Source organism: Rhinoderma darwinii, chromosome 3 (genome assembly GCF_050947455.1).
Source record: "Rhinoderma darwinii isolate aRhiDar2 chromosome 3, aRhiDar2.hap1, whole genome shotgun sequence".
Taxonomy (NCBI): domain Eukaryota; kingdom Metazoa; phylum Chordata; class Amphibia; order Anura; family Rhinodermatidae; genus Rhinoderma; species Rhinoderma darwinii.
In genome coordinates, this window is record NC_134689.1 from 412,717,223 (window position 1) to 412,738,312 (window position 21,090).

General features: G+C 37.9%; 29 non-coding genes across 29 annotated transcripts; 9 read left to right on the forward strand and 20 right to left on the reverse strand.

The window, feature by feature from the left end:
* Window positions 1–895: 895 nt before the first annotated feature.
* On the reverse strand, window positions 896–968 carry TRNAM-CAU (transfer RNA methionine (anticodon CAU)). The gene has a single exon. It is a non-coding gene; the product is annotated as a tRNA-Met (tRNA).
* Window positions 969–1,613: 645 nt separating this feature from the next.
* TRNAM-CAU (transfer RNA methionine (anticodon CAU)) lies at window positions 1,614–1,686 on the reverse strand. The gene has a single exon. It is a non-coding gene; the product is annotated as a tRNA-Met (tRNA).
* A 654-nt stretch (window positions 1,687–2,340) lies between these two features.
* TRNAM-CAU (transfer RNA methionine (anticodon CAU)) lies at window positions 2,341–2,413 on the reverse strand. Its single transcript has one exon. It is a non-coding gene; the product is annotated as a tRNA-Met (tRNA).
* A 645-nt stretch (window positions 2,414–3,058) lies between these two features.
* Window positions 3,059–3,131, reverse strand: TRNAM-CAU (transfer RNA methionine (anticodon CAU)). Its single transcript has one exon. It is a non-coding gene; the product is annotated as a tRNA-Met (tRNA).
* Window positions 3,132–3,785: 654 nt separating this feature from the next.
* TRNAM-CAU (transfer RNA methionine (anticodon CAU)) lies at window positions 3,786–3,858 on the reverse strand. The gene has a single exon. It is a non-coding gene; the product is annotated as a tRNA-Met (tRNA).
* A 654-nt stretch (window positions 3,859–4,512) lies between these two features.
* TRNAM-CAU (transfer RNA methionine (anticodon CAU)) lies at window positions 4,513–4,585 on the reverse strand. Its single transcript has one exon. It is a non-coding gene; the product is annotated as a tRNA-Met (tRNA).
* Window positions 4,586–5,230: 645 nt separating this feature from the next.
* TRNAM-CAU (transfer RNA methionine (anticodon CAU)) lies at window positions 5,231–5,303 on the reverse strand. The gene has a single exon. It is a non-coding gene; the product is annotated as a tRNA-Met (tRNA).
* Window positions 5,304–6,139: 836 nt separating this feature from the next.
* On the forward strand, window positions 6,140–6,211 carry TRNAE-UUC (transfer RNA glutamic acid (anticodon UUC)). Its single transcript has one exon. It is a non-coding gene; the product is annotated as a tRNA-Glu (tRNA).
* A 460-nt stretch (window positions 6,212–6,671) lies between these two features.
* On the reverse strand, window positions 6,672–6,744 carry TRNAM-CAU (transfer RNA methionine (anticodon CAU)). The gene has a single exon. It is a non-coding gene; the product is annotated as a tRNA-Met (tRNA).
* A 654-nt stretch (window positions 6,745–7,398) lies between these two features.
* Window positions 7,399–7,471, reverse strand: TRNAM-CAU (transfer RNA methionine (anticodon CAU)). The gene has a single exon. It is a non-coding gene; the product is annotated as a tRNA-Met (tRNA).
* A 1,554-nt stretch (window positions 7,472–9,025) lies between these two features.
* On the forward strand, window positions 9,026–9,097 carry TRNAE-UUC (transfer RNA glutamic acid (anticodon UUC)). Its single transcript has one exon. It is a non-coding gene; the product is annotated as a tRNA-Glu (tRNA).
* Window positions 9,098–9,552: 455 nt separating this feature from the next.
* On the reverse strand, window positions 9,553–9,625 carry TRNAM-CAU (transfer RNA methionine (anticodon CAU)). The gene has a single exon. It is a non-coding gene; the product is annotated as a tRNA-Met (tRNA).
* Window positions 9,626–10,461: 836 nt separating this feature from the next.
* TRNAE-UUC (transfer RNA glutamic acid (anticodon UUC)) lies at window positions 10,462–10,533 on the forward strand. The gene has a single exon. It is a non-coding gene; the product is annotated as a tRNA-Glu (tRNA).
* A 471-nt stretch (window positions 10,534–11,004) lies between these two features.
* On the reverse strand, window positions 11,005–11,077 carry TRNAM-CAU (transfer RNA methionine (anticodon CAU)). Its single transcript has one exon. It is a non-coding gene; the product is annotated as a tRNA-Met (tRNA).
* Window positions 11,078–11,722: 645 nt separating this feature from the next.
* Window positions 11,723–11,795, reverse strand: TRNAM-CAU (transfer RNA methionine (anticodon CAU)). Its single transcript has one exon. It is a non-coding gene; the product is annotated as a tRNA-Met (tRNA).
* Window positions 11,796–12,631: 836 nt separating this feature from the next.
* On the forward strand, window positions 12,632–12,703 carry TRNAE-UUC (transfer RNA glutamic acid (anticodon UUC)). The gene has a single exon. It is a non-coding gene; the product is annotated as a tRNA-Glu (tRNA).
* Window positions 12,704–13,173: 470 nt separating this feature from the next.
* On the reverse strand, window positions 13,174–13,246 carry TRNAM-CAU (transfer RNA methionine (anticodon CAU)). The gene has a single exon. It is a non-coding gene; the product is annotated as a tRNA-Met (tRNA).
* An 836-nt stretch (window positions 13,247–14,082) lies between these two features.
* Window positions 14,083–14,154, forward strand: TRNAE-UUC (transfer RNA glutamic acid (anticodon UUC)). Its single transcript has one exon. It is a non-coding gene; the product is annotated as a tRNA-Glu (tRNA).
* A 653-nt stretch (window positions 14,155–14,807) lies between these two features.
* Window positions 14,808–14,879, forward strand: TRNAE-UUC (transfer RNA glutamic acid (anticodon UUC)). The gene has a single exon. It is a non-coding gene; the product is annotated as a tRNA-Glu (tRNA).
* Window positions 14,880–15,523: 644 nt separating this feature from the next.
* Window positions 15,524–15,595, forward strand: TRNAE-UUC (transfer RNA glutamic acid (anticodon UUC)). The gene has a single exon. It is a non-coding gene; the product is annotated as a tRNA-Glu (tRNA).
* A 469-nt stretch (window positions 15,596–16,064) lies between these two features.
* On the reverse strand, window positions 16,065–16,137 carry TRNAM-CAU (transfer RNA methionine (anticodon CAU)). Its single transcript has one exon. It is a non-coding gene; the product is annotated as a tRNA-Met (tRNA).
* Window positions 16,138–16,778: 641 nt separating this feature from the next.
* TRNAI-AAU (transfer RNA isoleucine (anticodon AAU)) lies at window positions 16,779–16,851 on the reverse strand. Its single transcript has one exon. It is a non-coding gene; the product is annotated as a tRNA-Ile (tRNA).
* Window positions 16,852–16,962: 111 nt separating this feature from the next.
* On the forward strand, window positions 16,963–17,034 carry TRNAE-UUC (transfer RNA glutamic acid (anticodon UUC)). The gene has a single exon. It is a non-coding gene; the product is annotated as a tRNA-Glu (tRNA).
* A 469-nt stretch (window positions 17,035–17,503) lies between these two features.
* TRNAM-CAU (transfer RNA methionine (anticodon CAU)) lies at window positions 17,504–17,576 on the reverse strand. The gene has a single exon. It is a non-coding gene; the product is annotated as a tRNA-Met (tRNA).
* Window positions 17,577–18,217: 641 nt separating this feature from the next.
* On the reverse strand, window positions 18,218–18,290 carry TRNAM-CAU (transfer RNA methionine (anticodon CAU)). The gene has a single exon. It is a non-coding gene; the product is annotated as a tRNA-Met (tRNA).
* A 641-nt stretch (window positions 18,291–18,931) lies between these two features.
* TRNAI-AAU (transfer RNA isoleucine (anticodon AAU)) lies at window positions 18,932–19,004 on the reverse strand. Its single transcript has one exon. It is a non-coding gene; the product is annotated as a tRNA-Ile (tRNA).
* Window positions 19,005–19,115: 111 nt separating this feature from the next.
* On the forward strand, window positions 19,116–19,187 carry TRNAE-UUC (transfer RNA glutamic acid (anticodon UUC)). Its single transcript has one exon. It is a non-coding gene; the product is annotated as a tRNA-Glu (tRNA).
* Window positions 19,188–19,656: 469 nt separating this feature from the next.
* Window positions 19,657–19,729, reverse strand: TRNAM-CAU (transfer RNA methionine (anticodon CAU)). The gene has a single exon. It is a non-coding gene; the product is annotated as a tRNA-Met (tRNA).
* A 641-nt stretch (window positions 19,730–20,370) lies between these two features.
* On the reverse strand, window positions 20,371–20,443 carry TRNAI-AAU (transfer RNA isoleucine (anticodon AAU)). The gene has a single exon. It is a non-coding gene; the product is annotated as a tRNA-Ile (tRNA).
* Between the last annotated feature and the right edge of the window lie 647 nt (window positions 20,444–21,090).

Here is a 21,090-nt window from a genome sequence, read left to right on the forward strand (position 1 = left end):
TTCTTTTTAGGCAAGATCCTATTTTGGATTTAAAGCTCAAATCATTCCCATCTCTTCTACTCACTCAAAAATGACAAGGAAATCAACAACACTTTCCTCATATATTAAAAAAGTTTCGGCAGAAATACCCGATTTCCGAATGGAGGAAGACAAAAACTCACTGAACAGTGCCTCGTGTGAGGATCGAACTCACGACCTTCTGATTATGAGACTAACACGCTTCCTACTGCGCTAACGAGGCAACCACCAGATGTTTGTAGACATGCTCAAAGCGGCAAAATGAAAAAATATATATATATTTTCTTTATTCCCACTTTCTCTTAGTCCATGACTCATTATACTTAATAACTTCTCCCTTATGGTCTAGCGGTTAGGATTCCTGATTTTCACCCAGGTGGCCCGGGTTCGACTCCCGGTATGGGAAAGAACTTTTTACTAGTCTTGCACTTTCAAAGGTTGAGCGTTATAGGATAAAAGTGCTCTTTGTGGCCATAAATTCTAACTTATCTTTGTTTACCCATTCCTCCTCTTTTCACCAGATTATATTTGAGCTTGAAAACTCAAATAATTCCTATTGTTCCCTTCTCACTCCAAGTCAACAACCCCTTTATCCTGTCAGTTTGGCTCATTTTCCTTTTTTTAATGAACTAGTTTCGCCAATAAATAAGAAACCATCAGACTATTTCACCCAATCTGATTGGGACTTTGCTTTAATATTGTTTCTTTTTAGGCAAGATCCTATTTTGGATTTAAAGCTCAAATCATTCCCATCTCTTCTACTCACTCAAAAATGACAAGGAAATCAACAACACTTTCCTCATATATTAAAAAAGTTTCGGCAGAAATACCCGATTTCCGATACCCGAATGGAGGAAGACAAAAACTCACTGAAAAGTGCCCCGTGTGAGGATCGAACTCACGACCTTCAGATTATGAGACTGACACGCTTCCTACTGCGCTAACGAGGCAACCACCAGATGTTTGTAGACAAGCTCAAAGCGGCAAAATGAAAAAATATATATATATTTTCTTTATTCCCACTTTTTCTTAGTCCATGACTCATTATACTTAATAACTGCTCCCATATGGTTTAGCGGTTAGGATTCCTGGTTTTCACCCAGGTTCGACTCCCGTTATGGGAAAGAACCTTTTACTAGTCTTGCACTTTCAAAGGTTGAGCGTTATAGGATAAAAGTGCTCTTTGTGGCCATAAATTCTAACTTATCTTTGTTTACCCATTCCTCCTCTTTTCACCAGATTATATTTGAGCTTGAAAACTCAAATAATTCCTATTGTTCCCTTCTCACTCCAAGTCAACAACCCCTTTATCCTGTCAGTTTGGCTCATTTTCCTTTTTTTAATGAACTAGTTTCGCCAATAAATAAGAAACCATCAGACTATTTCACCCAATCTGATTGGGACTTTGCTTTAATATTGTTTCTTTTTAGGCAAGATCCTATTTTGGATTTAAAGCTCAAATCATTCCCAATTCTTCTACTCACTCAAAAATGACAAGGAAATCAACAACACTTTCCTCATATATTAAAAAAGTTTCGGCAGAAATACCCGATTTCCGATACCCGAATGGAGGAAGACAAAAACTCACTGAACAGTGCCTCGTGTGAGGATCGAACTCACGACCTTCAGATTATGAGACTGACACGCTTCCTACTGCGCTAACGAGGCAACCACCAGATGTTTGTAGACAAGCTCAAAGCGGCAAAATGAAAAAATATATATATATTTTCTTTATTCCCACTTTTTCTTAGTCCATGACTCATTATACTTAATAACTGCTCCCATATGGTCTAGCGGTTAGGATTCCTGCTTTTCACCCAGGTGGCCCGGGTTTGACTCCCGGTATGGGAAAAAACCTTTTACTAGTCTTGCACTTTCAAAGGTTGAGCGTTATAGGATAAAAGTGCTCTTTGTGGCCATAAATTCTAACTTATCTTTGTTTACCCATTCCTCCTCTTTTCACCAGATTATATTTGAGCTTGAAAACTCAAATAATTCCTATTGTTCCCTTCTCACTCCAAGTCAACAACCCCTTTATCCTGTCAGTTTGGCTCATTTTCCTTTTTTTAATGAACTAGTTTCGCCAATAAATAAGAAACCATCAGACTATTTCACCCAATCTGATTGGGACTTTGCTTTAATATTGTTTCTTTTTAGGCAAGATCCTATTTTGGATTTAAAGCTCAAATCATTCCCATCTCTTCTACTCACTCAAAAATGACAAGGAAATCAACAACACTTTCCTCATATATTAAAAAAGTTTCGGCAGAAATACCCGATTTCCGATACCCGAATGGAGGAAGACAAAAACTCACTGAACAGTGCCTCGTGTGAGGATCGAACTCACGACCTTCAGATTATGAGACTGACACGCTTCCTACTGCGCTAACGAGGCAACCACCAGATGTTTGTAGACAAGCTCAAAGCGGCAAAATGAAAAAATATATATATATTTTCTTTATTCCCACTTTTTCTTAGTCCATGACTCATTATACTTAATAACTGCTCCCATATGGTTTAGCGGTTAGGATTCCTGGTTTTCACCCAGGTTCGACTCCCGTTATGGGAAAGAACCTTTTACTAGTCTTGCACTTTCAAAGGTTGAGCGTTATAGGATAAAAGTGCTCTTTGTGGCCATAAATTCTAACTTATCTTTGTTTACCCATTCCTCCTCTTTTCACCAGATTATATTTGAGCTTGAAAACTCAAATAATTCCTATTGTTCCCTTCTCACTCCAAGTCAACAACCCCTTTATCCTGTCAGTTTGGCTCATTTTCCTTTTTTTAATGAACTAGTTTCGCCAATAAATAAGAAACCATCAGACTATTTCACCCAATCTGATTGGGACTTTGCTTTATTATTGTTTCTTTTTAGGCAAGATCCTATTTTGGATTTAAAGCTCAAATCATTCCCAATTCTTCTACTCACTCAAAAATGACAAGGAAATCAACAACACTTTCCTCATATATTAAAAAAGTTTCGGCAGAAATACCCGATTTCCGATACCCGAATGGAGGAAGACAAAAACTCACTGAACAGTGCCTCGTGTGAGGATCGAACTCACGACCTTCAGATTATGAGACTGACACGCTTCCTACTGCGCTAACGAGGCAACCACCAGATGTTTGTAGACAAGCTCAAAGCGGCAAAATGAAAAAATATATATATATTTTCTTTATTCCCACTTTTTCTTAGTCCATGACTCATTATACTTAATAACTGCTCCCATATGGTCTAGCGGTTAGGATTCCTGCTTTTCACCCAGGTGGCCCGGGTTTGACTCCCGGTATGGGAAAAAACCTTTTACTAGTCTTGCACTTTCAAAGGTTGAGCGTTATAGGATAAAAGTGCTCTTTGTGGCCATAAATTCTAACTTATCTTTGTTTACCCATTCCTCCTCTTTTCACCAGATTATATTTGAGCTTGAAAACTCAAATAATTCCTATTGTTCCCTTCTCACTCCAAGTCAACAACCCCTTTATCCTGTCAGTTTGGCTCATTTTCCTTTTTTTAATGAACTAGTTTCGCCAATAAATAAGAAACCATCAGACTATTTCACCCAATCTGATTGGGACTTTGCTTTAATATTGTTTCTTTTTAGGCAAGATCCTATTTTGGATTTAAAGCTCAAATCATTCCCATCTCTTCTACTCACTCAAAAATGACAAGGAAATCAACAACACTTTCCTCATATATTAAAAACGTTTCGGCAGAAAAACCCGATTTCCGATACCCGAATGGAGGAAGACAAAAACTCACTGAACAGTGCCTCGTGTGAGGATCGAACTCACGACCTTCAGATTATGAGACTGACACGCTTCCTACTGCGCTAACGAGGCAACCACCAGATGTTTGTAGACAAGCTCAAAGCGGCAAAATGAAAAAATATATATATATTTTCTTTATTCCCACTTTTTCTTAGTCCATGACTCATTATACTTAATAACTGCTCCCATATGGTCTAGCGGTTAGGATTCCTGCTTTTCACCCAGGTGGCCCGGGTTTGACTCCCGGTATGGGAAAAAACCTTTTACTAGTCTTGCACTTTCAAAGGTTGAGCGTTATAGGATAAAAGTGCTCTTTGTGGCCATAAATTCTAACTTATCTTTGTTTACCCATTCCTCCTCTTTTCACCAGATTATATTTGAGCTTGAAAACTCAAATAATTCCTATTGTTCCCTTCTCACTCCAAGTCAACAACCCCTTTATCCTGTCAGTTTGGCTCATTTTCCTTTTTTTAATGAACTAGTTTCGCCAATAAATAAGAAACCATCAGACTATTTCACCCAATCTGATTGGGACTTTGCTTTAATATTGTTTCTTTTTAGGCAAGATCCTATTTTGGATTTAAAGCTCAAATCATTCCCATCTCTTCTACTCACTCAAAAATGACAAGGAAATCAACAACACTTTCCTCATATATTAAAAAAGTTTCGGCAGAAATACCCGATTTCCGATACCCGAATGGAGGAAGACAAAAACTCACTGAACAGTGCCTCGTGTGAGGATCGAACTCACGACCTTCAGATTATGAGACTGACACGCTTCCTACTGCGCTAACGAGGCAACCACCAGATGTTTGTAGACAAGCTCAAAGCGGCAAAATGAAAAAATATATATATATTTTCTTTATTCCCACTTTTTCTTAGTCCATGACTCATTATACTTAATAACTGCTCCCATATGGTTTAGCGGTTAGGATTCCTGGTTTTCACCCAGGTTCGACTCCCGTTATGGGAAAGAACCTTTTACTAGTCTTGCACTTTCAAAGGTTGAGCGTTATAGGATAAAAGTGCTCTTTGTGGCCATAAATTCTAACTTATCTTTGTTTACCCATTCCTCCTCTTTTCACCAGATTATATTTGAGCTTGAAAACTCAAATAATTCCTATTGTTCCCTTCTCACTCCAAGTCAACAACCCCTTTATCCTGTCAGTTTGGCTCATTTTCCTTTTTTTAATGAACTAGTTTCGCCAATAAATAAGAAACCATCAGACTATTTCACCCAATCTGATTGGGACTTTGCTTTATTATTGTTTCTTTTTAGGCAAGATCCTATTTTGGATTTAAAGCTCAAATCATTCCCAATTCTTCTACTCACTCAAAAATGACAAGGAAATCAACAACACTTTCCTCATATATTAAAAAAGTTTCGGCAGAAATACCCGATTTCCGATACCCGAATGGAGGAAGACAAAAACTCACTGAACAGTGCCTCGTGTGAGGATCGAACTCACGACCTTCAGATTATGAGACTGACACGCTTCCTACTGCGCTAACGAGGCAACCACCAGATGTTTGTAGACAAGCTCAAAGCGGCAAAATGAAAAAATATATATATATTTTCTTTATTCCCACTTTTTCTTAGTCCATGACTCATTATACTTAATAACTGCTCCCATATGGTTTAGCGGTTAGGATTCCTGGTTTTCACCCAGGTGGCCCGGGTTCGACTCCCGTTATGGGAAAGAACCTTTTACTAGTCTTGCACTTTCAAAGGTTGAGCGTTATAGGATAAAAGTGCTCTTTGTGGCCATAAATTCTAACTTATCTTTGTTTACCCATTCCTCCTCTTTTCACCAGATTATATTTGAGCTTGAAAACTCAAATAATTCCTATTGTTCCCTTCTCACTCCAAGTCAACAACCCCTTTATCCTGTCAGTTTGGCTCATTTTCCTTTTTTTAATGAACTAGTTTCGCCAATAAATAAGAAACCATCAGACTATTTCACCCAATCTGATTGGGACTTTGCTTTAATATTGTTTCTTTTTAGGCAAGATCCTATTTTGGATTTAAAGCTCAAATCATTCCCATCTCTTCTACTCACTCAAAAATGACAAGGAAATCAACAACACTTTCCTCATATATTAAAAACGTTTCGGCAGAAAAACCAGATTTCCTGCATGAATGGAGGAAGACAAAAACTCACTGAACAGTGCCTCGTGTGAGGATCGAACTCACGACCTTCAGATTATTAGACTAACACACTTCGTACTGCGCTAACGAGGCAACCACCAGATATTTGTAGACAAGCTCAAAGCGGCAAAATGAAAAAATATATATAAATTTTCTTTATTCCCACCTTTTCTTAGTCCATGACTCATTTTACTTAATAACTGCTTCCATATGGTCTAGCGGTTAGGATTCCTGGTTTTCACCCAGGTGGCCCGGGTTCGACTCCCGGTATGGGAAATAACCTTTTACATTTTCAAAGGTTGAGCGTTATAGGATAAAAGTGCTCTTTGTGGCCATAAATTCTAACTTATCTTTGTTTACCCATTCCTCCTCTTTTCACCAGATCCTATTTGAGCTTGAAAACTCAAATAATTCCTATTGTTCCCTTCTCACTCCAAGTCAACAACCCCTTTATCCTGTCAGTTTGGCTAATTTTCCTTTTTTTAATGAACTAGTTTCGCCAATAAATAAGAAACCATCAGACTATTTTACCCAATCTGATTGGGACTTTGCTTTAATATTGTTTCTTTTTAGGCAAGATCCTATTTTGGATTTAAAGCTCAAATCATTCCCATCTCTTCTACTCACTCAAAAATGACAAGGAAATCAACAACACTTTCCTCATATATTAAAAACGTTTCGGCAGAAAAACCAGATTTCCTGCATGAATGGAGGAAGACAAAAACTCACTGAACAGTGCCTCGTGTGAGGATCGAACTCACGACCTTCAGATTATGAGACTGACACGCTTCCTACTGCGCTAACGAGGCAACCACCAGATGTTTGTAGACAAGCTCAAAGCGGCAAAATGAAAAAATATATATATATTTTCTTTATTCCCACTTTTTCTTAGTCCATGACTCATTATACTTAATAACTGCTCCCATATGGTTTAGCGGTTAGGATTCCTGGTTTTCACCCAGGTGGCCCGGGTTCGACTCCCGTTATGGGAAAGAACCTTTTACTAGTCTTGCACTTTCAAAGGTTGAGCGTTATAGGATAAAAGTGCTCTTTGTGGCCATAAATTCTAACTTATCTTTGTTTACCCATTCCTCCTCTTTTCACCAGATTATATTTGAGCTTGAAAACTCAAATAATTCCTATTGTTCCCTTCTCACTCCAAGTCAACAACCCCTTTATCCTGTCAGTTTGGCTCATTTTCCTTTTTTTAATGAACTAGTTTCGCCAATAAATAAGAAACCATCAGACTATTTCACCCAATCTGATTGGGACTTTGCTTTAATATTGTTTCTTTTTAGGCAAGATCCTATTTTGGATTTAAAGCTCAAATCATTCCCATCTCTTCTACTCACTCAAAAATGACAAGGAAATCAACAACACTTTCCTCATATATTAAAAAAGTTTCGGCAGAAATACCCGATTTCCGATACCCGAATGGAGGAAGACAAAAACTCACTGAACAGTGCCTCGTGTGAGGATCGAACTCACGACCTTCAGATTATGAGACTGACACGCTTCCTACTGCGCTAACGAGGCAACCACCAGATGTTTGTAGACAAGCTCAAAGCGGCAAAATGAAAAAATATATATATATTTTCTTTATTCCCACTTTTTCTTAGTCCATGACTCATTATACTTAATAACTGCTCCCATATGGTTTAGCGGTTAGGATTCCTGGTTTTCACCCAGGTTCGACTCCCGTTATGGGAAAGAACCTTTTACTAGTCTTGCACTTTCAAAGGTTGAGCGTTATAGGATAAAAGTGCTCTTTGTGGCCATAAATTCTAACTTATCTTTGTTTACCCATTCCTCCTCTTTTCACCAGATTATATTTGAGCTTGAAAACTCAAATAATTCCTATTGTTCCCTTCTCACTCCAAGTCAACAACCCCTTTATCCTGTCAGTTTGGCTCATTTTCCTTTTTTTAATGAACTAGTTTCGCCAATAAATAAGAAACCATCAGACTATTTCACCCAATCTGATTGGGACTTTGCTTTAATATTGTTTCTTTTTAGGCAAGATCCTATTTTGGATTTAAAGCTCAAATCATTCCCAATTCTTCTACTCACTCAAAAATGACAAGGAAATCAACAACACTTTCCTCATATATTAAAAAAGTTTCGGCAGAAATACCCGATTTCCGATACCCGAATGGAGGAAGACAAAAACTCACTGAACAGTGCCTCGTGTGAGGATCGAACTCACGACCTTCTGATTATGAGACTAACACGCTTCCTACTGCGCTAACGAGGCAACCACCAGATGTTTGTAGACATGCTCAAAGCGGCAAAATGAAAAAATATATATATATTTTCTTTATTCCCACTTTCTCTTAGTCCATGACTCATTATACTTAATAACTTCTCCCTTATGGTCTAGCGGTTAGGATTCCTGATTTTCACCCAGGTGGCCCGGGTTCGACTCCCGGTATGGGAAAGAACCTTTTACTAGTCTTGCACTTTCAAAGGTTGAGCGTTATAGGATAAAAGTGCTCTTTGTGGCCATAAATTCTAACTTATCTTTGTTTACCCATTCCTCCTCTTTTCACCAGATTATATTTGAGCTTGAAAACTCAAATAATTCCTATTGTTCCCTTCTCACTCCAAGTCAACAACCCCTTTATCCTGTCAGTTTGGCTCATTTTCCTTTTTTTAATGAACTAGTTTCGCCAATAAATAAGAAACCATCAGACTATTTCACCCAATCTGATTGGGACTTTGCTTTAATATTGTTTCTTTTTAGGCAAGATCCTATTTTGGATTTAAAGCTCAAATCATTCCCATCTCTTCTACTCACTCAAAAATGACAAGGAAATCAACAACACTTTCCTCATATATTAAAAACGTTTCGGCAGAAAAACCAGATTTCCTGCATGAATGGAGGAAGACAAAAACTCACTGAACAGTGCCTCGTGTGAGGATCGAACTCACGACCTTCAGATTATTAGACTGACACACTTCCTACTGCGCTAACGAGGCAACCACCAGATATTTGTAGACAAGCTCAAAGCGGCAAAATGAAAAAATATATATAAATTTTCTTTATTCCCACCTTTTCTTAGTCCATGACTCATTTTACTTAATAACTGCTTCCATATGGTCTAGCGGTTAGGATTCCTGGTTTTCACCCAGGTGGCCCGGGTTCGACTCCCGGTATGGGAAATAACCTTTTACATTTTCAAAGGTTGAGCGTTATAGGATAAAAGTGCTCTTTGTGGCCATAAATTCTAACTTATCTTTGTTTACCCATTCCTCCTCTTTTCACCAGATCCTATTTGAGCTTGAAAACTCAAATAATTCCTATTGTTCCCTTCTCACTCCAAGTCAACAACCCCTTTATCCTGTCAGTTTGGCTAATTTTCCTTTTTTTAATGAACTAGTTTCGCCAATAAATAAGAAACCATCAGACTATTTTACCCAATCTGATTGGGACTTTGCTTTAATATTGTTTCTTTTTAGGCAAGATCCTATTTTGGATTTAAAGCTCAAATCATTCCCATCTCTTCTACTCACTCAAAAATGACAAGGAAATCAACAACACTTTCCTCATATATTAAAAAAGTTTCGGCAGAAATACCCGATTTCCGAATGGAGGAAGACAAAAACTCACTGAACAGTGCCTCGTGTGAGGATCGAACTCACGACCTTCAGATTATGAGACTGACACGCTTCCTACTGCGCTAACGAGGCAACCACCAGATGTTTGTAGACAAGCTCAAAGCGGCAAAATGAAAAAATATATATATATTTTCTTTATTCCCACTTTTTCTTAGTCCATGACTCATTATACTTAATAACTGCTCCCATATGGTTTAGCGGTTAGGATTCCTGGTTTTCACCCAGGTGGCCCGGGTTCGACTCCCGTTATGGGAAAGAACCTTTTACTAGTCTTGCACTTTCAAAGGTTGAGCGTTATAGGATAAAAGTGCTCTTTGTGGCCATAAATTCTAACTTATCTTTGTTTACCCATTCCTCCTCTTTTCACCAGATTATATTTGAGCTTGAAAACTCAAATAATTCCTATTGTTCCCTTCTCACTCCAAGTCAACAACCCCTTTATCCTGTCAGTTTGGCTCATTTTCCTTTTTTTAATGAACTAGTTTCGCCAATAAATAAGAAACCATCAGACTATTTCACCCAATCTGATTGGGACTTTGCTTTAATATTGTTTCTTTTTAGGCAAGATCCTATTTTGGATTTAAAGCTCAAATCATTCCCATCTATTCTACTCACTCAAAAATGACAAGGAAATCAACAACACTTTCCTCATATATTAAAAACGTTTCGGCAGAAATACCCGATTTCCTGCATGAATGGAGGAAGACAAAAACTCACTGAACAGTGCCTCGTGTGAGGATCAAACTCACGACCTTCAGATTATGAGACTGAAACGCTTCCTACTGCGCTAACGAGGCAACCACCAGATGTTTGTAGACAAGCTCAAATCGGCAAAATGAAAAAATATATATATATTTTCTTTATTCCCACTTTTTCTTAGTCCATGACTCATTATACTTAATAACTGCTCCCATATGGTCTAGCGGTTAGGATTCCTGGTTTTCACCCAGGTGGCCCGGGTTCGACTCCCGGTATGGGAAAAAAAACTTTTACTAGTCTTGCACTTTCAAAGGTTGAGCGTTATAGGATAAAAGTGCTCTTTGTGGCATAAATTCTAACTTATCTTTGTTTACCCATTCCTCCTCTTTTCACCAGATTATATTTGAGCTTGAAAACTCAAATAATTCCTATTGTTCCCTTCTCACTCCAAGTCAACAACCCCTTTATCCTGTCAGCTTGGCTCATTTTCCTTTTTTTAATGAACTAGTTTCGCCAATAAATAAGAAACCATCAGACTATTTCACCCAATCTGATTGGGACTTTGCTTTAATATTGTTTCTTTTTAGGCAAGATCCTATTTTGGATTTAAAGCTCAAATCATTCCCATCTCTTCTACTCACTCAAAAATGACAAGGAAATCAACAACACTTTCCTCATATATTAAAAAAGTTTCGGCAGAAATACCCGATTTCCGATACCCGAATGGAGGAAGACAAAAACTCACTGAACAGTGCCTCGTGTGAGGATCGAACTCACGACCTTCAGATTATGAGACTGACACGCTTCCTACTGCGCTAACGAGGCAACCACCAGATGTTTGTAGACAAGCTCAAAGCGGCAAAATGAAAAAATATATATATATTTTCTTTATTCCCACTTTTTCTTAGTCCATGACTCATTATACTTAATAACTGCTCCCATATGGTTTAGCGGTTAGGATTCCTGGTTTTCACCCAGGTTCGACTCCCGTTATGGGAAAGAACCTTTTACTAGTCTTGCACTTTCAAAGGTTGAGCGTTATAGGATAAAAGTGCTCTTTGTGGCCATAAATTCTAACTTATCTTTGTTTACCCATTCCTCCTCTTTTCACCAGATTATATTTGAGCTTGAAAACTCAAATAATTCCTATTGTTCCCTTCTCACTCCAAGTCAACAACCCCTTTATCCTGTCAGTTTGGCTCATTTTCCTTTTTTTAATGAACTAGTTTCGCCAATAAATAAGAAACCATCAGACTATTTCACCCAATCTGATTGGGACTTTGCTTTAATATTGTTTCTTTTTAGGCAAGATCCTATTTTGGATTTAAAGCTCAAATCATTCCCAATTCTTCTACTCACTCAAAAATGACAAGGAAATCAACAACACTTTCCTCATATATTAAAAAAGTTTCGGCAGAAATACCCGATTTCCGATACCCGAATGGAGGAAGACAAAAACTCACTGAACAGTGCCTCGTGTGAGGATCGAACTCACGACCTTCAGATTATGAGACTGACACGCTTCCTACTGCGCTAACGAGGCAACCACCAGATGTTTGTAGACAAGCTCAAAGCGGCAAAATGAAAAAATATATATATATTTTCTTTATTCCCACTTTTTCTTAGTCCATGACTCATTATACTTAATAACTGCTCCCATATGGTTTAGCGGTTAGGATTCCTGGTTTTCACCCAGGTGGCCCGGGTTCGACTCCCGTTATGGGAAAGAACCTTTTACTAGTCTTGCACTTTCAAAGGTTGAGCGTTATAGGATAAAAGTGCTCTTTGTGGCCATAAATTCTAACTTATCTTTGTTTACCCATTCCTCCTCTTTTCACCAGATTATATTTGAGCTTGAAAACTCAAATAATTCCTATTGTTCCCTTCTCACTCCAAGTCAACAACCCCTTTATCCTGTCAGTTTGGCTCATTTTCCTTTTTTTAATGAACTAGTTTCGCCAATAAATAAGAAACCATCAGACTATTTCACCCAATCTGATTGGGACTTTGCTTTAATATTGTTTCTTTTTAGGCAAGATCCTATTTTGGATTTAAAGCTCAAATCATTCCCATCTCTTCTACTCACTCAAAAATGACAAGGAAATCAACAACACTTTCCTCATATATTAAAAACGTTTCGGCAGAAAAACCAGATTTCCTGCATGAATGGAGGAAGACAAAAACTCACTGAACAGTGCCTCGTGTGAGGATCGAACTCACGACCTTCAGATTATTAGACTGACACACTTCCTACTGCGCTAACGAGGCAACCACCAGATATTTGTAGACAAGCTCAAAGCGGCAAAATGAAAAAATATATATAAATTTTCTTTATTCCCACCTTTTCTTAGTCCATGACTCATTTTACTTAATAACTGCTTCCATATGGTCTAGCGGTTAGGATTCCTGGTTTTCACCCAGGTGGCCCGGGTTCGACTCCCGGTATGGGAAAAAACCTTTTACTAGTCTTGCACTTTCAAAGGTTGAGCGTTATAGGATAAAAGTGCTCTTTGTGGCATAAATTCTAACTTATCTTTGTTTACCCATTCCTCCTCTTTTCACCAGATCCTATTTGAGCTTGAAAACTCAAATAATTCCTATTGTTCCCTTCTCACTCCAAGTCAACAACCCCTTTATCCTGTCAGTTTGGCTCATTTTCCTTTTTTTAATGAACTAGTTTCGCCAATAAATAAGAAACCATCAGACTATTTCACCCAATCTGATTGGGACTTTGCTTTAATATTGTTTCTTTTTAGGCAAGATCCTATTTTGGATTTAAAGCTCAAATCATTCCCAATTCTTCTACTCACTCAAAAATGACAAGGAAATCAACAACACTTTCCTCATATATTAAAAAAGTTTCGGCAGAAATACCCGATTTCCGATACCCGAATGGAGGAAGACAAAAACTCACTGAACAGTGCCTCGTGTGAGGATCGAACTCACGACCTTCAGATTATGAGACTGACACGCTTCCTACTGCGCTAACGAGGCAACCACCAGATGTTTGTAGACAAGCTCAAAGCGGCAAAATGAAAAAATATATATATATTTTCTTTATTCCCACTTTTTCTTAGTCCATGACTCATTATACTTAATAACTGCTCCCATATGGTTTAGCGGTTAGGATTCCTGGTTTTCACCCAGGTGGCCCGGGTTCGACTCCCGTTATGGGAAAGAACCTTTTACTAGTCTTGCACTTTCAAAGGTTGAGCGTTATAGGATAAAAGTGCTCTTTGTGGCCATAAATTCTAACTTATCTTTGTTTACCCATTCCTCCTCTTTTCACCAGATTATATTTGAGCTTGAAAACTCAAATAATTCCTATTGTTCCCTTCTCACTCCAAGTCAACAACCCCTTTATCCTGTCAGTTTGGCTCATTTTCCTTTTTTTAATGAACTAGTTTCGCCAATAAATAAGAAACCATCAGACTATTTCACCCAATCTGATTGGGACTTTGCTTTAATATTGTTTCTTTTTAGGCAAGATCCTATTTTGGATTTAAAGCTCAAATCATTCCCATCTATTCTACTCACTCAAAAATGACAAGGAAATCAACAACACTTTCCTCATATATTAAAAACGTTTCGGCAGAAATACCCGATTTCCTGCATGAATGGAGGAAGACAAAAACTCACTGAACAGTGCCTCGTGTGAGGATCAAACTCACGACCTTCAGATTATGAGACTGAAACGCTTCCTACTGCGCTAACGAGGCAACCACCAGATGTTTGTAGACAAGCTCAAATCGGCAAAATGAAAAAATATATATATATTTTCTTTATTCCCACTTTTTCTTAGTCCATGACTCATTATACTTAATAACTGCTCCCATATGGTCTAGCGGTTAGGATTCCTGGTTTTCACCCAGGTGGCCCGGGTTCGACTCCCGGTATGGGAAAAAAAACTTTTACTAGTCTTGCACTTTCAAAGGTTGAGCGTTATAGGATAAAAGTGCTCTTTGTGGCATAAATTCTAACTTATCTTTGTTTACCCATTCCTCCTCTTTTCACCAGATTATATTTGAGCTTGAAAACTCAAATAATTCCTATTGTTCCCTTCTCACTCCAAGTCAACAACCCCTTTATCCTGTCAGTTTGGCTAATTTTCCTTTTTTTAATGAACTAGTTTCGCCAATAAATAAGAAACCATCAGACTATTTTACCCAATCTGATTGGGACTTTGCTTTAATATTGTTTCTTTTTAGACAAGATCCTATTTTGGATTTAAAGCTCAAATCATTCCCATCTCTTCTACTCACTCAAAAATGACAAGGAAATCAACAACACTTTCCTCATATATTAAAAACGTTTCGGCAGAAAAACCAGATTTCCTGCATGAATGGAGGAAGACAAAAACTCACTGAACAGTGCCTCGTGTGAGGATCGAACTCACGACCTTCAGATTATTAGACTGACACACTTCCTACTGCGCTAACGAGGCAACCACCAGATATTTGTAGACAAGCTCAAAGCGGCAAAATGAAAAAATATATATAAATTTTCTTTATTCCCACCTTTTCTTAGTCCATGACTCATTATACTTAATAACTGCTCCCATATGGTCTAGCTGTTAGGATTCCTGGTTTTCACCCAGGTGGCCCGGGTTCGACTCCCGGTATGGGAAATAACCTTTTACATTTTCAAAGGTTGAGCGTTATAGGATAAAAGTGCTCTTTGTGGCCATAAATTCTAACTTATCTTTGTTTACCCATTCCTCCTCTTTTCACCAGATCCTATTTGAGCTTGAAAACTCAAATAATTCCTATTGTTCCCTTCTCACTCCAAGTCAACAACCCCTTTATCCTGTCAGTTTGGCTAATTTTCCTTTTTTTAATGAACTAGTTTCGCCAATAAATAAGAAACCATCAGACTATTTTACCCAATCTGATTGGGACTTTGCTTTAATATTGTTTCTTTTTAGGCAAAATCCTATTTTGGATTTAAAGCTCAAATCATTCCCATCTCTTCTACTCACTCAAAAATGACAAGGAAATCAACAACACTTTCCTCATATATTAAAAACGTTTCGGCAGAAAAACCCGATTTCCTGCATGAATGGAGGAAGACAAAAACTCACTGAACAGTGCCTCGGGTGAGGATCGAACTCACGACCTTCAGATTATGAGACTGACACGCTGCCTATTGCGCTAACGAGGCAACCACCAGATGTTTGTAGACAAGCTCAAAGCGGCAAAATGAAAAAATATATATAAATTTTCTTTATTCCCACTTTTTCTTAGTCCATGACTAATTTTACTTAATAACTGCTCCCATATGGTCTAGCGGTTAGGATTCCTGGTTTTCACCCAGGTGGCCTGGGTTCGACTCCCGGTATGGGAAATAACCTTTTACTAGTCTTGCATTTTCAAAGGTTGAGCGTTATGGGATAAAAGTGCTCTTTGTGGCCATAAATTCTAACTTATCTTTGTTTACCCATTCCTCCTCTTTTCACCAGATCCTATTTGAGCTTGAAAACTCAAATAATTCCTATTGTTCCCTTCTCACTCCAAGTCAACAACCCCTTTATCCTGTCAGTTTGGCTAATTTTCCTTTTTTTAATGAACTAGTTTCGCTAATAAATAAGAAACCATCAGACTATTTCACCCAATCTGATTGGGACTTTGCTTTAATATTGTTTCTTTTTAGGCAAAATCCTATTTTGGATTTAAAGCTCAAATCATTCCCATCTCTTCTACTCACTCAAAAATGACAAGGAAATCAACAACACTTTCCTCATATATTAAAAACGTTTCGGCAGAAAAACCCGATTTCCTGCATGAATGGAGGAAGACAAAAACTCACTGAACAGTGCCTCGTGTGAGGATCGAACTCACGACCTTCAGATTATGAGACTGACACGCTTCCTACTGCGCTAACGAGGCAACCACCAGATGTTTGTAGACAAGCTCAAAGCGGCAAAATGAAAAAATATATATAGATTTTCTTTATTCCCACTTTTTCTTAGTCCATGACTCATTATACTTAATAACAGCTCACATATGGTCTAGCGGTTAGGATTCTTGGTTTTCACCCAGGTGGCCCGGGTTCGACTCCCGGTATGGGAAATAACCTTTTATTTTCAAAGGTTGAGCGTTATAGGATAAAAGTGCTCTTTGTGGCCATAAATTCTAACTTATCTTTGTTTACCCATTCCTCCTCTTTTCACCAGATCCTATTTGAGCTTGAAAACTCAAATAATTCCTATTGTTCCCTTCTCACTCCAAGTCAACAACCCCTTTATCCTGTCAGTTTGGCTAATTTTCCTTTTTTTAATGAACTAGTTTCGCCAATAAATAAGAAACCATCAGACTATTTTACCCAATCTGATTGGGACTTTGCTTTAATATTGTTTCTTTTTAGGCAAGGTCCTATTTTGGATTTAAAGCTCAAATCATTCCCATCTCTTCTACTCACTCAAAAATGACAAGGAAATCAACAAAACTTTCCTCATATATTAAAAACGTTTCGGCAGAAAAACCAGATTTCCTGCATGAATGGAGGAAGACAAAAACTCACTGAACAGTGCCTCGTGTGAGGATCGAACTCACGACCTTCAGATTATTAGACTGACACGCTTCCTACTGCGCTAACGAGGCAACCGCCAGATGTTTGTAGACAAGATCAAAGCGGCAAAATGAAAAAATATATATAAATTTTCTTTATTCCCACTTTTTCTTAGTCCATGACTAATTTTACTTAATAACTGCTCCCATATGGTCTAGCGGTTAGGATTCCTGGTTTTCACCCAGGTGGCCTGGGTTCGACTCCCGGTATGGGAAATAACCTTTTACTAGTCTTGCATTTTCAAAGGTTGAGCGTTATGGGATAAAAGTGCTCTTTGTGGCCATAAATTCTAACTTATCTTTGTTTACCCATTCCTCCTCTTTTCACCAGATCCTATTTGAGCTTGAAAACTCAAATAATTCCTATTGTTCCCTTCTCACTCCAAGTCAACAACCCCTTTATCCTGTCAGTTTGGCTAATTTTCCTTTTTTTAATGAACTAGTTTCGCTAATAAATAAGAAACCATCAGACTATTTCACCCAATCTGATTGGGACTTTGCTTTAATATTGTTTCTTTTTAGGCAAAATCCTATTTTGGATTTAAAGCTCAAATCATTCCCATCTCTTCTACTCACTCAAAAATGACAAGGAAATCAACAACACTTTCCTCATATATTAAAAACGTTTCGGCAGAAAAACCCGATTTCCTGCATGAATGGAGGAAGACAAAAACTCACTGAACAGTGCCTCGTGTGAGGATCGAACTCACGACCTTCAGATTATGAGACTGACACGCTTCCTACTGCGCTAACGAGGCAACCACCAGATGTTTGTAGACAAGCTCAAAGCGGCAAAATGAAAAAATATATATAGATTTTCTTTATTCCCACTTTTTCTTAGTCCATGACTCATTATACTTAATAACAGCTCACATATGGTCTAGCGGTTAGGATTCTTGGTTTTCACCCAGGTGGCCCGGGTTCGACTCCCGGTATGGGAAATAACCTTTTATTTTCAAAGGTTGAGCGTTATAGGATAAAAGTGCTCTTTGTGGCCATAAATTCTAACTTATCTTTGTTTACCCATTCCTCCTCTTTTCACCAGATCCTATTTGAGCTTGAAAACTCAAATAATTCCTATTGTTCCCTTCTCACTCCAAGTCAACAACCCCTTTATCCTGTCAGTTTGGCTAATTTTCCTTTTTTTAATGAACTAGTTTCGCCAATAAATAAGAAACCATCAGACTATTTTACCCAATCTGATTGGGACTTTGCTTTAATATTGTTTCTTTTTAGGCAAGGTCCTATTTTGGATTTAAAGCTCAAATCATTCCCATCTCTTCTACTCACTCAAAAATGACAAGGAAATCAACAAAACTTTCCTCATATATTAAAAACGTTTCGGCAGAAAAACCAGATTTCCTGCATGAATGGAGGAAGACAAAAACTCACTGAACAGTGCCTCGTGTGAGGATCGAACTCACGACCTTCAGATTATGAGACTGACACGCTTCCTACTGCGCTAACGAGGCAACCACCAGATGTTTGTAGACAAGCTCAAAGCGGCAAAATGAAAAAATATATATAGATTTTCTTTATTCCCACTTTTTCTTAGTCCATGACTCATTATACTTAATAACAGCTCACATATGGTCTAGCGGTTAGGATTCTTGGTTTTCACCCAGGTGGCCCGGGTTCGACTCCCGGTATGGGAAATAACCTTTTATTTTCAAAGGTTGAGCGTTATAGGATAAAAGTGCTCTTTGTGGCCATAAATTCTAACTTATCTTTGTTTACCCATTCCTCCTCTTTTCACCAGATCCTATTTGAGCTTGAAAACTCAAATAATTCCTATTGTTCCCTTCTCACTCCAAGTCAACAACCCCTTTATCCTGTCAGTTTGGCTAATTTTCCTTTTTTTAATGAACTAGTTTCGCCAATAAATAAGAAACCATCAGACTATTTTACCCAATCTGATTGGGACTTTGCTTTAATATTGTTTCTTTTTAGGCAAGGTCCTATTTTGGATTTAAAGCTCAAATCATTCCCATCTCTTCTACTCACTCAAAAATGACAAGGAAATCAACAAAACTTTCCTCATATATTAAAAACGTTTCGGCAGAAAAACCAGATTTCCTGCATGAATGGAGGAAGACAAAAACTCACTGAACAGTGCCTCGTGTGAGGATCGAACTCACGACCTTCAGATTATTAGACTGACACGCTTCCTACTGCGCTAACGAGGCAACCGCCAGATGTTTGTAGACAAGATCAAAGCGGCAAAATGAAAAAATATATATAAATTTTCTTTATTCCCACTTTTTCTTAGTCCATGACTAATTTTACTTAATAACTGCTCCCATATGGTCTAGCGGTTAGGATTCCTGGTTTTCACCCAGGTGGCCTGGGTTCGACTCCCGGTATGGGAAATAACCTTTTACTAGTCTTGCATTTTCAAAGGTTGAGCGTTATGGGATAAAAGTGCTCTTTGTGGCCATAAATTCTAACTTATCTTTGTTTACCCATTCCTCCTCTTTTCACCAGATCCTATTTGAGCTTGAAAACTCAAATAATTCCTATTGTTCCCTTCTCACTCCAAGTCAACAACCCCTTTATCCTGTCAGTTTGGCTAATTTTCCTTTTTTTAATGAACTAGTTTCGCTAATAAATAAGAAACCATCAGACTATTTCACCCAATCTGATTGGGACTTTGCTTTAATATTGTTTCTTTTTAGGCAAAATCCTATTTTGGATTTAAAGCTCAAATCATTCCCATCTCTTCTACTCACTCAAAAATGACAAGGAAATCAACAACACTTTCCTCATATATTAAAAACGTTTCGGCAGAAAAACCCGATTTCCTGCATGAATGGAGGAAGACAAAAACTCACTGAACAGTGCCTCGTGTGAGGATCGAACTCACGACCTTCAGATTATGAGACTGACACGCTTCCTACTGCGCTAACGAGGCAACCACCAGATGTTTGTAGACAAGCTCAAAGCGGCAAAATGAAAAAATATATATAGATTTTCTTTATTCCCACTTTTTCTTAGTCCATGACTCATTATACTTAATAACAGCTCACATATGGTCTAGCGGTTAGGATTCTTGGTTTTCACCCAGGTGGCCCGGGTTCGACTCCCGGTATGGGAAATAACCTTTTATTTTCAAAGGTTGAGCGTTATAGGATAAAAGTGCTCTTTGTGGCCATAAATTCTAACTTATCTTTGTTTACCCATTCCTCCTCTTTTCACCAGATCCTATTTGAGCTTGAAAACTCAAATAATTCCTATTGTTCCCTTCTCACTCCAAGTCAACAACCCCTTTATCCTGTCAGTTTGGCTAATTTTCCTTTTTTTAATGAACTAGTTTCGCCAATAAATAAGAAACCATCAGACTATTTTACCCAATCTGATTGGGACTTTGCTTTAATATTGTTTCTTTTTAGGCAAGGTCCTATTTTGGATTTAAAGCTCAAATCATTCCCATCTCTTCTACTCACTCAAAAATGACAAGGAAATCAACAAAACTTTCCTCATATATTAAAAACGTTTCGGCAGAAAAACCAGATTTCCTGCATGAATGGAGGAAGACAAAAACTCACTGAACAGTGCCTCGTGTGAGGATCGAACTCACGACCTTCAGATTATTAGACTGACACGCTTCCTACTGCGCTAACGAGGCAACCGCCAGATGTTTGTAGACAAGATCAAAGCGGCAAAATGAAAAAATATATATAAATTTTCTTTATTCCCACTTTTTCTTAGTCCATGACTAATTTTACTTAATAACTGCTCCCATATGGTCTAGCGGTTAGGATTCCTGGTTTTCACCCAGGTGGCCTGGGTTCGACTCCTGGTATGGGAAATAACCTTTTACTAGTCTTGCATTTTCAAAGGTTGAGCGTTATAGGATAAAAGTGCTCTTTGTGGCCATAAATTCTAACTTATCTTTGTTTACCCATTCCTCCTCTTTTCACCAGATCCTATTTGAGCTTGAAACTCAAATAATTCCTATTGTTCCCTTCTCACTCCAAGTCAACAACCCCTTTATCCTGTCAGTTTGGCTAATTTTCCTTTTTTTAATGAACTAGTTTCGCCAATAAATAAGAAACCATCAGACTATTTCACCCAATCTGATTGGGACTTTGCTTTAATATTGTTTCTTTTTAGGCAAGATCCTATTTTGGATTTAAAGCTCAAATCATTCCCATCTCTTCTACTCACTCAAAAATGACAAGGAAATCAACAACACTTTCCTCATATATTAAAAACGTTTCGGCAGAAAAACCAGATTTCCTGCATGAATGGAGGAAGACAAAAACTCACTGA